This window comes from Triturus cristatus, chromosome 2_2 (assembly GCF_964204655.1).
Source record: "Triturus cristatus chromosome 2_2, aTriCri1.1, whole genome shotgun sequence".
NCBI classification, from domain to species: domain Eukaryota; kingdom Metazoa; phylum Chordata; class Amphibia; order Caudata; family Salamandridae; genus Triturus; species Triturus cristatus.
This window is the reverse complement of record NC_140582.1, coordinates 780,636,245-780,650,292: the sequence shown is the minus strand read 5'-3', so window position 1 is coordinate 780,650,292 and position 14,048 is coordinate 780,636,245. Positions and strand designations below refer to the sequence as shown.

Genomic DNA, 14,048 nt, shown 5'->3' with positions numbered 1-14,048 from the left:
GACGCCATTTTGAACAAACCCAGAGGCCTGGGCAGGAAGGAGGGAGCAGGGGCAGAGTGGTGATGTATCGCTGTGTGATAGGGCAAACAGAGACTTTCTGCCAGCCCCTCCCCATTCTTTAAAAAGAGTCTACACAGGAAGAGGAGCTCTCTCTGGGGTGTGGTATGCTGAGGACGACTGGTGCTGAAGCCTGGCACCATGGGCAGCTGGAAGGAAGAACCTCCAGACTGGCCCAGGACACTAGCTTGTTCCACAAGGGGAGACCAGGACCAGTGAGCAGAGGCCTGGGCCTCTGCGCAAGGAGAAGAGAGGCCCAGGAGGAGAGTCAGGCAAAAGACTGGTGCAGAGAGCCAGTGAAGAACGCTCCCTGCTGAGTTCACCCTCCTGGAGACCAAGAGGGCGAAATAATGTGCTCCCAGTGGCTTGGGAGCGCCACCAGGAGCAAGAAGAGGCCAGAATGGAGCTGATCAGTCGCCGGGAGGGTGAGATGTGCCCCCCAGAAGGTAGGCGACCTTTGACCTTTGCAGGGACCGACGACGAAGCGCGTGAGGCTCCACTGCCGGACCAATATGTGCCCCTGGGGTGGGTCAGGTCTCGGGGCTATGTGCTAAGGTGCAGGGGGAGCTGCAGGAGCAACGCAGTCTCCCCCAGCATGAAGAGGAAAAAGACCCTCCCTGAGTCTCTGGGGACTCCCAAGGAATAACCCCTCCAGGGCTCAGCCAGCAGTCAAAGCATCCTCAGGCTGGAACGTTTGTTCTACAGCTGGGGGGTGCCTTAGGGTCTGCACTACAAAATAAAGGTCTAAATTGGGGAAGTCTGAAGAAGGGCATCCCATGGAGGTGAAGAGGTATAATTGCACCAGAAATGCATTTGCCCATGTTATTTCTTTTTAGAGGGACTGAAAGCCACATGTGTAATGTGAAATACCTGTGGAAGGTGAAACCATAAGCCAAGTGGGGTTATGTTGCCAGGCATTCCAGCTAGGGTGTCTGGCTATATATGCTTAATCCTGTGATTCAACTGTGATGCCTTTTAGGAGCTTTATTTGCAATGCATTACAACTGTTATCAGCTATGATGAGTACCTTATTTAAAGTGATGCCCAAACATGTATGCTTGCTACTGCGTTATGGGAAGAACAACCCGGGCTGTTAGCCACTAAGATGTAGAGGTGTATACTGTATGGTCAGTATAAGACACTCAGTCAGGGTTATGTGTCCCCAGGGCAGGTGTACCTATTTTTAATGCTTGTTGAGATGATGGGGTGGGTCGCCACTGGGATGGTGCCAGTGGGCCAGGCCCTCACTCCAGGTTGTGTCAACCCACTGCATTAGGGGGCAAGATGATGTGCATACATGGGGGTGGTGGTACTAGACCCCACTCCCCCAGGGGTGGAGATGTTATGCAATGTCACAAAGTAATTCCAACAGCTTATGTATATTTGTAAATTGGTGCATAGTATTAAGTAGTGTATGTGTTTAATAAATGTACTCTTACTTTTATAAAGCTAATTACAGACTGGACAATCATTTATTGAGTGTTATTTCTGCGCACCTGTAATGGTGATTACTAGCCCACACCACCGCCCTTGAGTAAGCCTTAGACTGCTCTGCAACGCTACCCGCTGAGAGTCAAGCGCTACAATAGGGTGTTTGGTTCCCAGTGAAGGACAAATGTGATGTTATTTGTGCAGGCCTCACAGATACAGGCTCGTTTTCCAACAACAGGTGAGAAGCCATCGAAATAGTTACAGGGTATTTTACACACTTTAGTCACCTCCTGACTCTTCCCCCGCCCGCACCACTGTACCTGCCACCTACACCGAGTCTCCATTGCACTTAAAATCACAGCTGCATATGTTTTTACACCGTGGCCAGTGCTTGATCACCTGAGAAGGCCCTGTAAACACCGGTAAACCGGCTGCAGCATTGCTCGAGCAGCGGTCAGTCAGGTCTGCTAATAATCTCTGCTCGTGCTGGCCCTAGTCCACCAGGTCCTGTTACCAAACATAGCTAACCGACATGCACCACTCGGGAGAAAGTCCAGGCCGTCTCATGACCCGGTATTTATAGCACGCTGCTGAAGGAAAAACATGTTTCAGGAACAGGGGTCTTCGTCAAATTTGGGAAACGGATGCTTTTCACGCCAAGGAGAAATTGATCTGCTTCAAGGCCTAGCCTAGGTGAAACATTGGAGGGACATAAAGGTGAGAAAAAAAACTTTTATTGCACCTGCGTTTAGGTTCAGGTATGTGAAGACGTTTAGTGTTAAAAAGTCTGGAACTAAGAGGTCTCTATGCCCCACACGCACTACAGAACTAATAATAGTTCCCGCGACTAACATGGTATGCCTTTTTCCATGTTTGATAAAGGATGACACTGGATGCCTGTAAAGTATTGCTATGTTATTCTAGAACATTCTTTCAGAACACCTGGAACCTCCAGTAAACAGGAATAGCACAGATCCGGGTGTTGTAATGTGCAGTACGAATAGTAACTTCATAAAATATCTATTGTCTGTGTTCTTCTGGTGTTCATATTTTATTTATTTACAATGCTGAGCTGTCGAGCTGTCAATCATTTTTGAGGAATGTTATAGTGACTTTGTTTTGTGTTTGATGGGGAGGATCACGGGCGCTATCTAGAATGGAATGTTCTGACCATGAAGAAAGTCTACATTTGTATCGAAAAATAGAACACAATGCTAAAGCTCCGCAAGTTAAAAATAACTTTGCAGGACTCTGTAAACAAATAAAATGAAGCATAATTGTTTTATGTGCATACATTCACTTTGGGTCATTTAAACATAGCCATTGACAAACCTTATAGTGCTGAATTTTGTTTTCCAAAAGGAAATCATGAAATGTGAGCATCTGACAGTGGGCAGGGCAGGACGACGCACGTTTGCCGATGTAACTTTTTTAAAAAAAAACATCAACGTGCATTTTAATGTATATTTGAATCAGGGAATTCAAAGGTATTATGGATGAAACGTTAGTCATACATTTTGTGAGCTTTGTTTTGTATTTTATGTTTTATACTGGAAGCTCCTGCTACAGTGCAGTGGTGTGCAAAAGGATAGTGGGGGCCTCACACGCTGTTCAGAGCAATCCTTAATAACTGTAAACTTCGATCATTTTCAGGGCTTAAGTGGTACAGGTTCTGTGGGATAGAAGACCTGGCAATATTTGAAACCTGACTTTGAAACAGGTCGCGACCAGGCCCTAAATTAATATTAATGGGAAAAATATCGATTTCTTAGCAATGACCTTTAAAAACCAATAATGCAACATATATTTGCAATGTCAGTCACCAGTTTTCATTTCCCATTACTTCATCATGCGTACCCTAAGAAAATTAGTTTTTTTCCAAAGGTTGTGCACTCGTTTTTGTTCGTGCAACAATATGACTCTTTTGTAGTTCACACGGTGGTGAACTGAGTAGCACCTAGGTCTCTGGGCAGTGGCTGAACATTAGCCGCCGCAGCACCCACGGAGCGGAGAGGGGCAGGGGCGAGCTCCAGTGGGTCCCCTGTCCGCACTGTGCAAGAGAGGGAGCCCCTGGTGGTCTGAGAGCTCCTGACTGAATCCGGGGGAAGGGGGTGCCAGTGCCCACTCCATGTACTTTGCAGGATGGGGGCGCACCGGCAGTTTTTTAAAGGGGGCCTCGAAACGGGTCTCTATCGAGCTCTGTTTTCTGCCCTGGCACAGGCGGTCCGTTTTTTCCGGACTGCAGTGACAGGCTAGCAGGCACATTGATGTGCGCATGCTCACACTGCTCACTTCTCACTAGTGGAGAAGTTATTACGGCATGACGTCATGCCAGGTGAGCGTTGTAGGGGGAAGGAAAATCCTTTAAAGAGAGTCATTTTCTCTCTGGGTTTTGCTTCTCTTTTTGAAACGCAGGAGCAGCAACATCCTCGTGGTGTAACCAGAGCTTTAAGTGGAAGCTTTTTCAGTATTATTTACAAGCCATAGTTGCTGCTTATTCATCTTATGGAACTAACAACCATTGACAAAGCCAATAGTCCTGAGTTCTTGACGGTCGATGTTACTTGTTGTATCATATATCTGGATGCAATGACACAAACAGCAAAATACCAGTGAGACAGCACACTATGCTAAGCACAGATTTGTAGCTTACATGTTTTTAAGTCACGCCCTTAATTACATTGGACACATCCCTTTGAGAGACCCCGCAGTTTTTTCATCCCACTTATAGCCCTGGGTAGGTGATTATGAGGGTGCACTATTGACAGATCTGGAGCTGAGTTTGAAGACAGTGCGAGTTTCTTACAGTGTCTGTCACTGGGTCATAAAGGTGTTCAGCATCCAATCCTTGGCCTCCCTGCATAGTGCACAGAGCGATGATCACTTTTGTGTGAAATGCGATGCTATGTGAAAATGTGTGGAAGAGTCACACAGCTGTCAAAATACTGACTGCACAGGAGGAAAAGAAAAGGTGCGCTAATGTGAAATGAAATTAAATGAAAAATAAAATGAAATGAAAAAAATATTTAATAAAGCGCACTGCGGCCAAGCGGCTTCCTGGCGCTGAGGACCTGATCAGAGCTCACAGAGAACACCCCGGGAGACTAGGAAGAGAATGCCTGAGAGAAAAGAAAGGTTTTGAGGGCCTTACGGAAGTGAGTGTAAATGGGAATAGAGCGAATGGAAAGTGGAAGACTGTTCCAGAGCTGAGGGGCCAGGACTGAAAACCGGGTACCCCCCGTTCTGGATTTACGGAAGCGGGGGATGTGCAAAAGAGACAGGGAAGAAGAGCGAAGAGTGCGGCTGGGGGCGTGAGAAGAGATAAGAGAAGTGATGAAAAGGGGAGCAGAGCGGGAATGAGCCCAAAAGGCTAAACAAGCCAGTTTAAAAAAAGATCTAACACGAACAGGAAGCCAGTGAAGGGACTTGAGTGCGGGTGTGATATGAGAGGATTTAGGGAGGGAGAGGATGAGGCGGGCCGCTTGGTTTTGAATGGCCTGAAGTCGGCGGGATTCGAAGGCGGGTATGCCCACATACAGGCCATTCCCATAGTCGAGGCGAGAGGTGACAAGGGCCATGACTATGGTTTTAAGTGCGTCGGTGGAAAAAAACCGCAAAATCTTCCGGATAAGACGGAGGGACAAGAAGCAGGAAGACACAACGGAGCTAATCTGACTGTGCATAGATAAGTCATGGCTGACTTTGATGCCAAGGGTGTGTACAGAGGGGACGGGCAGAGGGGGGGGACCAAAAGAAAGGGGCCAATGTGCAGGAGACCAAGGGTTGGAGGGGCCACCAGTGAGGACAAGTTCCGTCTTGTCCGGGTTAAGCTTCAAGTGGTTGGCACTCATCCACTCAGAAATAAAAACTAAAGTGGAACAAAACTTAGGGAGAGAATCAGGGGAAGAAGACAGGTCAAAGACGAGCTGGAGGTCATCTGCGTAGTTGTACACAGAGACCCCCAGCTCAAGAAGGGAAGTGATAAGGGGATGGATATAAAGATTGAAAAGAAGGGGGGAAAGGGAAGAACCTTGGGGGACACCACAAGTGACCGGGCGGGAAGGGGCAGAAAAGCCAGAAAGATGAACCGCCTGGGACCTCTCCCGAAGAAAGGACGCGAGCCAGGAAAAGGCCGCGCCCCGAATGCCAGCTGAGCTGACACGGTCGAGAAGGATGGAGTGGTCGACCGTGTCAAACGCAGCAGAACAAATCGAGAAGGACCAGGGCTTGGGGGAGGTTAGAGTCGGCTTTCCCCTTGAGTTCATCCAAGACCGCGAGGACCACCGCCTCCGTGGAGTGGCCCGGGCGGAAGCCCGCCTGATGGGATGCCAAAAGGCCATTCTCCTCGACATAAGTGGAGAGGCAGAAGGTGACATGGGCTTCGAGGATCTTACCAAGATAGGGAAGAAGCGAAATGGGTCGAAAGTTAGAAAGGACAGAGGGATCCAGACCGTTTTTTTTTAAGATAGGAAGGACTATAGCAGATTTAAAAGAGGAGGGGACAGAACCAAGAGCCAGAGAGGAATTGAGAAGGGCAAGAGGAGGGGCAGGACAGTTGGTGAAAAGAGTTTTGAGAATACGAGCCGGCACACAGTCCGCGGGAGAGCCAGACTTGACTTTGACCAGGAGTTTAAAAAATAATTCAAGGGCAATGGGAGGGAAAAGGGCGAACGAAGGAAGGGGAGGAGGAAGGAAGCAAGTGGAACTAGGTTGAAGCACAATAGGGATATTGGCTTTAATCTTCAAAATCTTGTCGATAAAGAAATCATTAAGTGAGGAACAGAGGGACTGTGAAGGGACAAGACTGGGGGTAGAGCGATCAGAGGTGGCAAGATTGTGAACCAAGGAAAAAATTTCACGAGATTTATTAGCGGCGAGAGCCACTCTCTCGGTGAAATATGAGGTTTTAGCCACTAGGATCGCTTTTTTATATTCGGTGAGGAGTAGTTTGTATTTGACGCGCAAGGAGGAACAGTAGTTCCGTCTCCAGTGGCGTTCCGACCGCCTAAGATCGAGTTTAAGCGCTTTTAGCTCTGGAGAGAACCATTTGTGCGCGTCGTAGGGGTGAACCGCTTTGATCTTTCTTAGCGGGGAAACTAGGTCACATGAGGAAGAAAGCCAAGTACTGACGGCGTCGGCCTGGGATTCGAGAGGAAGATCATTAAGGTCCGGGGCAGAGGAGGCCAAGGTGAGCGAGAGGGAATCGAGGTCGGTCTGATTCCAATTACGGGCTAGAAGGTTTTTCGGAAGGGGGGGCTTGTCGACCGCGCCCAAGTAAATAGAAAAAGAAATAATAAAGTGATCCGACCAGACACAAGGGGATATAGAAGGAGGTGAGATGACAGGACGTGTAGACCAGATTTGGTCTAGGATGTGACCCTGTGCGTGGGTAGGGACTGTAACATGAGATGTAAGGTTCAAGCACTGAAGGGTGGCAGAAAAGTCTTTAGTGGGAAAATCTTCCCTAGGATCGCCCGGCCAAAAGTTAAAGTCGCCGAGCAAAAGGACGGAAGAGTTATTAACCACCAAAGTGGCCAAAAGGTCCTGGAGGGAAGCTACAAAAGAAGGCATAGATTGAGGGGGACGGTACACAAGGACAACAGTGAGGGGGGCGGGCAGAAAGATTAAATGAGCGGGCCACCAAGTAGTCCACGTTAGGTATGGGGGGGTGAGTAAGAATTTGGAATTTGAGAGTCGACCGGATGATCATCGCCACACCACCCCCAGCCTTGCCGACCGGACGGTCAGCTAGGAGGGCATAGTAGGTATCGGGGAGAATGGCCAGAAGATCAGGAAGGGAATCGGTGGAAAACCAGGTTTCAGTCAGGAACAGAAAGTCAGGAGAGTCCGTGGTCAAAAGATTGAAGAGTGCCGTCTGGTGTTTGACTGCAGAACGGGTGTTAAGTAAGTGAGCAGAGGCTAGAGTAGGAACAGGAGAGGGACGGGGGACAGGAGGGGGATCAGAAGAAAAGGGATTGGGGCAGTGAGTGACAGGTACCGGGTAAGAAGAAGGAGAGGCAAGAATGCCGAATGAATCAAGGTGATGCAATAGAGAGAGAGGAGGAAGGAAAGTAGCAGAAAAGGCAGTGAGTTGGGCTGACGTGTAAACCAAAAAAGGAGCAGGGTGTGTGGCCCCTGGTCCCGGCTCGTCACGGACGGGCGCAGACGGGCTTAACTTAGGCGCAACTTCGGCGCACCTTCGTCGCGCCCGCTGCGCTCGTCCGCTGCGCTGCCGGGAATGAGTAACCATGATGTAGGGACACATGGGGGAGGAGGATCAGTGGGGCGTGGCAGGGGGTGGAGGAGCCAAAGAACTGCAGCGCGGCGCCCAGACCCGCCCAAGTTGGTGGACCCGCCCGTCCCACTCCGAGAGCCAGGCGAGGAGGGGGCGGTCAGCGGAGGCGGTCTGGGTCGCGTGCAGGAGAGGGGGCAGCCAGGGAGGATCCGAGAGCGCTATGTCCCGAGCGCTGAAAGTGCAATGCAGGTATGGCAATTTTAAAAGTCATCGAGCAAAGAAAGTCTCTAAAATGAACGTTGCTCCCGGAGACGCCTCGGGAGATCTGAAGGTGGATACAGGGATAGGCACGCGATCAGCCGACCGCCTAAAATACTTTGCCAGGGGGGGAGGAGCCAAAGAACTGCAGCGCGGCGCCCAGACCCGCCCAATGTGAATGGGTGCATTGTGCATGTGTGGGGGAGTTGAAGTAGAGGAGATGAAAAGAAGTACGTGCCAACAGACAGAGTGAAAAGTAAAAAAAAAAGGAAGGAGGCAATGTGTGAATTATGCAGCTAGATGGATTCAGAAACATTTGGGGAGAATAAGGCACAATTCGCTAACAGAGCGATAGTCTGCAGAGGTAAGTGGTGTGAAGAGAAGAACTGCAGTGATTGCATATTGACACAGGACGCTGCATCGGCCTGCATGGGCCGCCATCTGGGACTCTAGCCCACATCATCTATTGCACCAGGAGGGGCCAACAAGCTTCCTGCTGGCCCGCTGATGTGCTCTCAAGCGCCTTCTGACTCCCACAGCATGGGACATCGGATGCTGCACAGGCCTGCACAGGCCTGCACCGGCCATCATCGGGGACTCCAGCCCCCATCATCTATTGCATAGGGAGGCAGAGACAAGCTTCCTGCTGGCCTGATGATGCACTCTTGAGCGTCTTCTGTCTTCCGCAGCACAGGACACAGGACGCTGAACCCGTGTACACCTGCTGTCATTGGGGACTTCAGACCCCATCATTTATTGCAACAGGAGGAGCCAACAAGCTTCATGCTGGTCTGCTGATGTGCTCTTAGGTGCTTTCTGACTCTCTCAGCCCGGGACATGGAACGCTGCACCGGCCTTATTTATGTATTTATATAAAGTTTTATATGGCGCGAACAAGATCCCGAGGGATATCAGAGCGCTTAACAATCACAATAATACTGGAAGGCAAATACATAACAATCCGAAATAACATACACAAGAGGATCATAAAGTGCACGCAAAATCACATGGATGATATGATAAGCACAGTACAGTGTAACGCCAAGGAAGAAAGAATACTGTTCAGAGGGCCCCGGGGTTAGACCAATTACTGAGGGAGCGTATTCAACAGGAATCTTTTGACTCCAGCCCCCATCAACCATTGCGCCAGGAGTTGCCGACAAGCTTCCTCTTGGCCCTCTTCACTCCTAAGCGCCTTCTGACTCCAGCAACGCTGGCCACAGGACGCTGCACCGGCCTGCACTGGCCGCCATTGTGGATTCCAGGCCCCATCATCCATTGTGCCAAGTGGCACCAACAAGATTCCTGCTGGCCCGCTGACACACTCTTAAGTGCCTTGTGACTCCTGTAGCACATGCTGTGGGAGTCATATCTAAGGAAATAGACTTGGCAGAGCTGCACTTATCCTCGGGCATGGCTGGGCCAAATGGGTCAGATGAACATGTGGTGCCTATTGAGGACACTGAACCTAGATTGGACAAGGAACTGGAGTTAGTGGAGAGACATAGTACTAGTATCACTGAGGTTTTGGACGTTTCTATCAATCAGTTTGATTTTAGAAAGGAGTTGGGGACCATTGAACAATGCCCTTGTTGAGTGGGAAATACATTCAAGCCAAAACAGGTGCTCTATATCCTTGTTTTGCAGATTTAAGTGTATCACCTTTGATTTGGTTGACCACACCATTCTCTGCTCATCGTTGATTTTTCTTGGTGCACCCAGGCCAATCATAGGTTTCATTTCTAACCTTTATGAGAACTTATCTAGCAAAGTTCATTTTGGGTCCCAGGGTGAATGCTTGCCTACCTTTAAAGTAGGGCAAGGTATTCGACAAGTCTATGTGTTAGCCCCTTATTATTTTCACTGTTTATTAATGGTGTGTATAACTTCTTGCAGTCCTTGCAAGCTGATGCTCCCTGTATCGCCGGGCGTTACATACCAGTATTGTTATATGCTGACAATGCCATTTTGTTATCCAGGACCCCGGTTGGCTTGCAGAAACTGATGAGTGCTTTTGGGGTGTTTATGTCCTCCCAAAAAAATGGTGATTAACAAATCTAAAACTTTTGCTATGGTTTGCGGACATAAGCATAAACAATGTAGAACCTTTTTTATTGATAATATCTCTATTGCTAAAGTAAACTAATTTTGCTATTTGGGAGTTCTATTCACGCGCAATGGTTCATGGGCACAACAAATTTTAATTACTAAAGCCAAAATGAGCAGAGTTTCACAAGGGATTTTTAGATTTTCATCTAAATTAGGTAGTCGACCCTGGTTGATATTTCCAAGGCTATAGGGGTGACCACTGCCAGATATGGGGCTGGTCCTTGGGGTTATACCTCTAGCACCGCCCTGCAAATTGAGGAAAACAGTTTTTTAAAATGGTTATTAGTTTCCCTGCTTCTGCTTCATCTGCGATTGTTCTTCAGGAGGTCGGTCTGCAGTATCTAGAGGATATACTTTTGGTAAGACCCTTAATATTATGGTTTTTCTAATGGGCAAAAGAGGAAACTAGCTTTACCAGATCAATTTTAACAACAATATGTTTAACCCTGGAAAACGTTTCACATATCCCCTTGTTAGCTTATATTAATTCCTTTCTCAGTATGCTGTTCAAATTGTCCATATGGTCAGATCCTGCACAGGTGTTATCACTAACTAAAATGACTATTAAAGAAACCTTTTACAGTATAGTTCTGACTGGCTAATGGTTGTTGACAGGATGAAATCGTCAGTTGCCCTCTATGCATCATTTGACTTAGGCGAGGGCGGTAAAAGTTATTTATCCTGTGTGACAAATATACAGCATTGCTTTGTCTTGCTAATATTGAGCTGAGGTATTGTGCATCATTTAGTGGCCTTTCCAAATATGAAGTCTTGTCCCTCAGATACGACCTCTTGCCCATGTGACATTCGAAGCGTGCAAAGCATATTGCACTTTCTGCTGATTTGTAATTTTTATCAGAATTTTAGGTGTTTTCATCTTAAACCTATTTTTGCTGCACAGAATATTAGATCTTATAAAGTTATATTAGATTTCACTAAATGAACCCTTGGTGCGTTATAATGTTGCCTTTTTTAATTCTGAAAGCCATTAATGTGCGAAAAGGTGTTATGTATAAGTGGGTCTTCGATTATAAATCGTGTGATGGGTTATGGAGATAATGGATTTTTATGTGGTTACCATAATAGTTTATATTGTATTTATCATATGTACTTTTATGGCTGTTCTAAATTAGCCGAATAAAGTTTTATAATTGAGCTGACATATTTTGATGACACCTTCTCCGCCCACAGACCTTGACAATGTTTAATTCACAGACTAATTTATGCATGATTGAAATGTTTTTAATTGTAATTATGCACAATAACACCATTGTTGTTACTCATATATTTGATACTGCTAACAAGCAATGTGTCTGGCTTGTTTTATGCATGTGTCAGTTGTATGATATGTCTGGATGCAATAACAGAAAACTGAGCGAGGCTCCCAAAGGATGGTTAGTTCTCCCTCTGTGTCAAGCATGGGAGTCTAGTTGACATGTTTTAAACCACACCATACCTCAAAGAGGCCAAAACTCTTTGAAAGGATTCCCAATTAGGCTTCTTTGGATACATTCCATTTACATATACCTACTTTTTTATTCCACTAAAATCACTGATAATTTTAACAGTCCTGACAACAAGTACATAATAGCCTTTCTCCAGGTTACATTCCACAAGACATTTCAGTTTCATCTATAGAGCACTGTGTCGTAAAATGCCCCTCTCTGAAGGCTCACCCCAAACATTTTGCCTTTTTCCTCCTCTTTTTGCTGTATTCTTTTTGTTTGATTTAGGACACTGAGCACTTTATCACTGCTGACTAGTGCTAAAGTTCTTGTGTTCTCTCCTCTAAAGATGTTATGATTGCTTTATAACTATTTGGCATAGTTAATTCACTTATAAGTCCCTTGTAAAGTGGCATACCATATACCCAGGGCCTGTAAATTAAATTCTTCTAGTGGGCTTGCAGCACTTATTGTGCCACCCACACAAGTAGCCCAGTAAACATGCTTCAGGCCTGCCACTGCAGAGCCTATGTGTGCAGTTTTACTGCCTCCTCATCATTTTAAACCCTTAACAATGCCTTAAACTCCCCTTTTACTACACACAAGTCACCCCCAAGGTAGGCACTAGGTACCCCTTAGGGCAGGGTGCTGTGTATGTAAAATGTAGGATGCACATTTAAGTTTTGCATATCCTGGGAGTGAAAGAGGCCTACTCCTCTCATAGGTTAACATTGGGAATTCCTTAACACACGTTTAAGCTATAATTCCTGATTCAAAAGGAGTGGCTGTGTCATGTTTTATATCTTTGGAATGGTAATGATAAATCCTTTTTACTAGTAAAGTTGGATTGTACAATGCCATTTTAGAAATGCCACTTTTAGAAAGAGGCCATTTCTTTGCTCTTTCAGCTATGTGTGCATGGAGCCTGTCTCCAATACATATCTGGGGTGGGTGACAGCTATACTTCTGCATTTCCTCTAGACAGCCAAAACAACAGGAAGGTTAGGTGTGGCTGAGTTCTCATCTGCATTCAGATGGCTCTTCCTGGGCAGCAAGGGAGTGAGGGGCTCCTGCAAACCACAGCTTCTTCCAACAAGACTTAGAGAACTTGGTGATGTCAGTTGTAAATGTACTTCAGCTGAGACTTAAAGTAAGTTCAGAACCACAAGTGACAAACAACTGTTACTGCAACACCCTATAATAGAAAATAATGGACGCAAGGACTTAAAATAATACCCCATAAGAAATAGTAAATTAATTAATTTTGACATTTTAAATATATATATAGAAATTTAATTTAAAAAAAGGAAATAAACCATATATTTTATTATAAACAATTTTAATAACCTTTTTAAATTTAAAAATAACTGTAACATTATTTTTTAAATAACTTAAATTAATTCTATGCTTAACTTTTAGTAATTTTAACTAGATAATAAATAAACATAAACATTTAACTGTAAATGTTTTTTAAAATAAAAACTGTAAAAATAATTTTAATGTAAAATAAATATAATTGATTTAAACATTTAATTCAAAATTAAGTTAACAGTGCTGCAGCATTTTTTTTATATTGTTCTACATTTAAAATAAATATTTCCACCGTAACAATGAATGTTTCACTCAGTGGAGAGTCGAGTACAATGGAACTAAATAAAGGTCTAACATTTTCAGTATTCCATCTAACACAAACTTCCTTATTTATTTCAGGTCTCTTTTACATATCTTATTAAACAATACTATTCATGCTTGGCAATGCAATTAAACAACACACAAGCAAATATATAATACATATATAGTAAATAAGTCCATTCTAACTTAAAGAAAATCATATCAAGAAATGAATCACTTATTTACAAAATAAATTTGTAACTACAACTCCATAACTTTGTTCACAATCCTGTCAAAGTAGTTCCAACTGTGTCCATGAATACAACCAAGGTGATACATCCAAGGAAATTAAACAATTTTTAGAAAAGATTATTGTAAGTGCCAAAAAACAGTCAAATCATGCCTTTTGCTGTGTCTTTGATCACCACTTCTTCAGGGCTAAATTGTACTGTGTTGGGAGGTTTCATATAAAGAACATAGGCCACTTCCTTTACTGTACGTTAAACCCTCAAGAGTAGGTTACCGTGTCGCTCGTGCAATGAGAGCCTCTATTAACGTAGCTCTATCAGTGTTAAAAAAGATCAACCCCTTTACTATCAAATTACTCATTGTTCTAGAATCCACATGCTTCAAATCAATAGCATATGACCTGCTGTCCTGCTGTGTATTAGCAGTTTCAATAAATGGATGGCTCCAAAATTCTCAGCTCTATTTGCCGCACTCGCCTTGAAAGGTTTGGGGCAATCCATTTAATGACCCTGCTAATACACAGCAGATCGTGATATTGATTGGGAAAATGCAGGTTCCAGGACAATGAGCCATTTGAGAGTATATAGATTAATATTCATTGTTAGACTGTCCTCCCTCAAGGAGAAATTAAATGTAAACAGCAGTACAGGAAA

At 45.3% G+C, this 14,048-nt stretch overlaps 1 protein-coding gene across 4 annotated transcripts in view; it reads left to right on the top strand.

Moving 5' to 3' along the window:
- Window positions 1–2,032: 2,032 nt before the first annotated feature.
- The window catches only part of LOC146862759 (dynein axonemal heavy chain 12-like), a 212,338-nt gene continuing 200,322 nt past the window's right edge, over window positions 2,033–14,048 (top strand). For 3 of the 4 annotated variants that reach the window (XM_085642041.1, XM_085642039.1, XM_085642042.1), the window contains exon 1: window positions 2,051–2,205. The gene's annotated coding sequence lies outside the window, so the exon portion shown is untranslated. Of the gene's footprint in view, window positions 2,206–14,048 lie in introns of all 4 variants that reach the window. The other variant, XM_085642040.1, reaches the window with a different exon arrangement.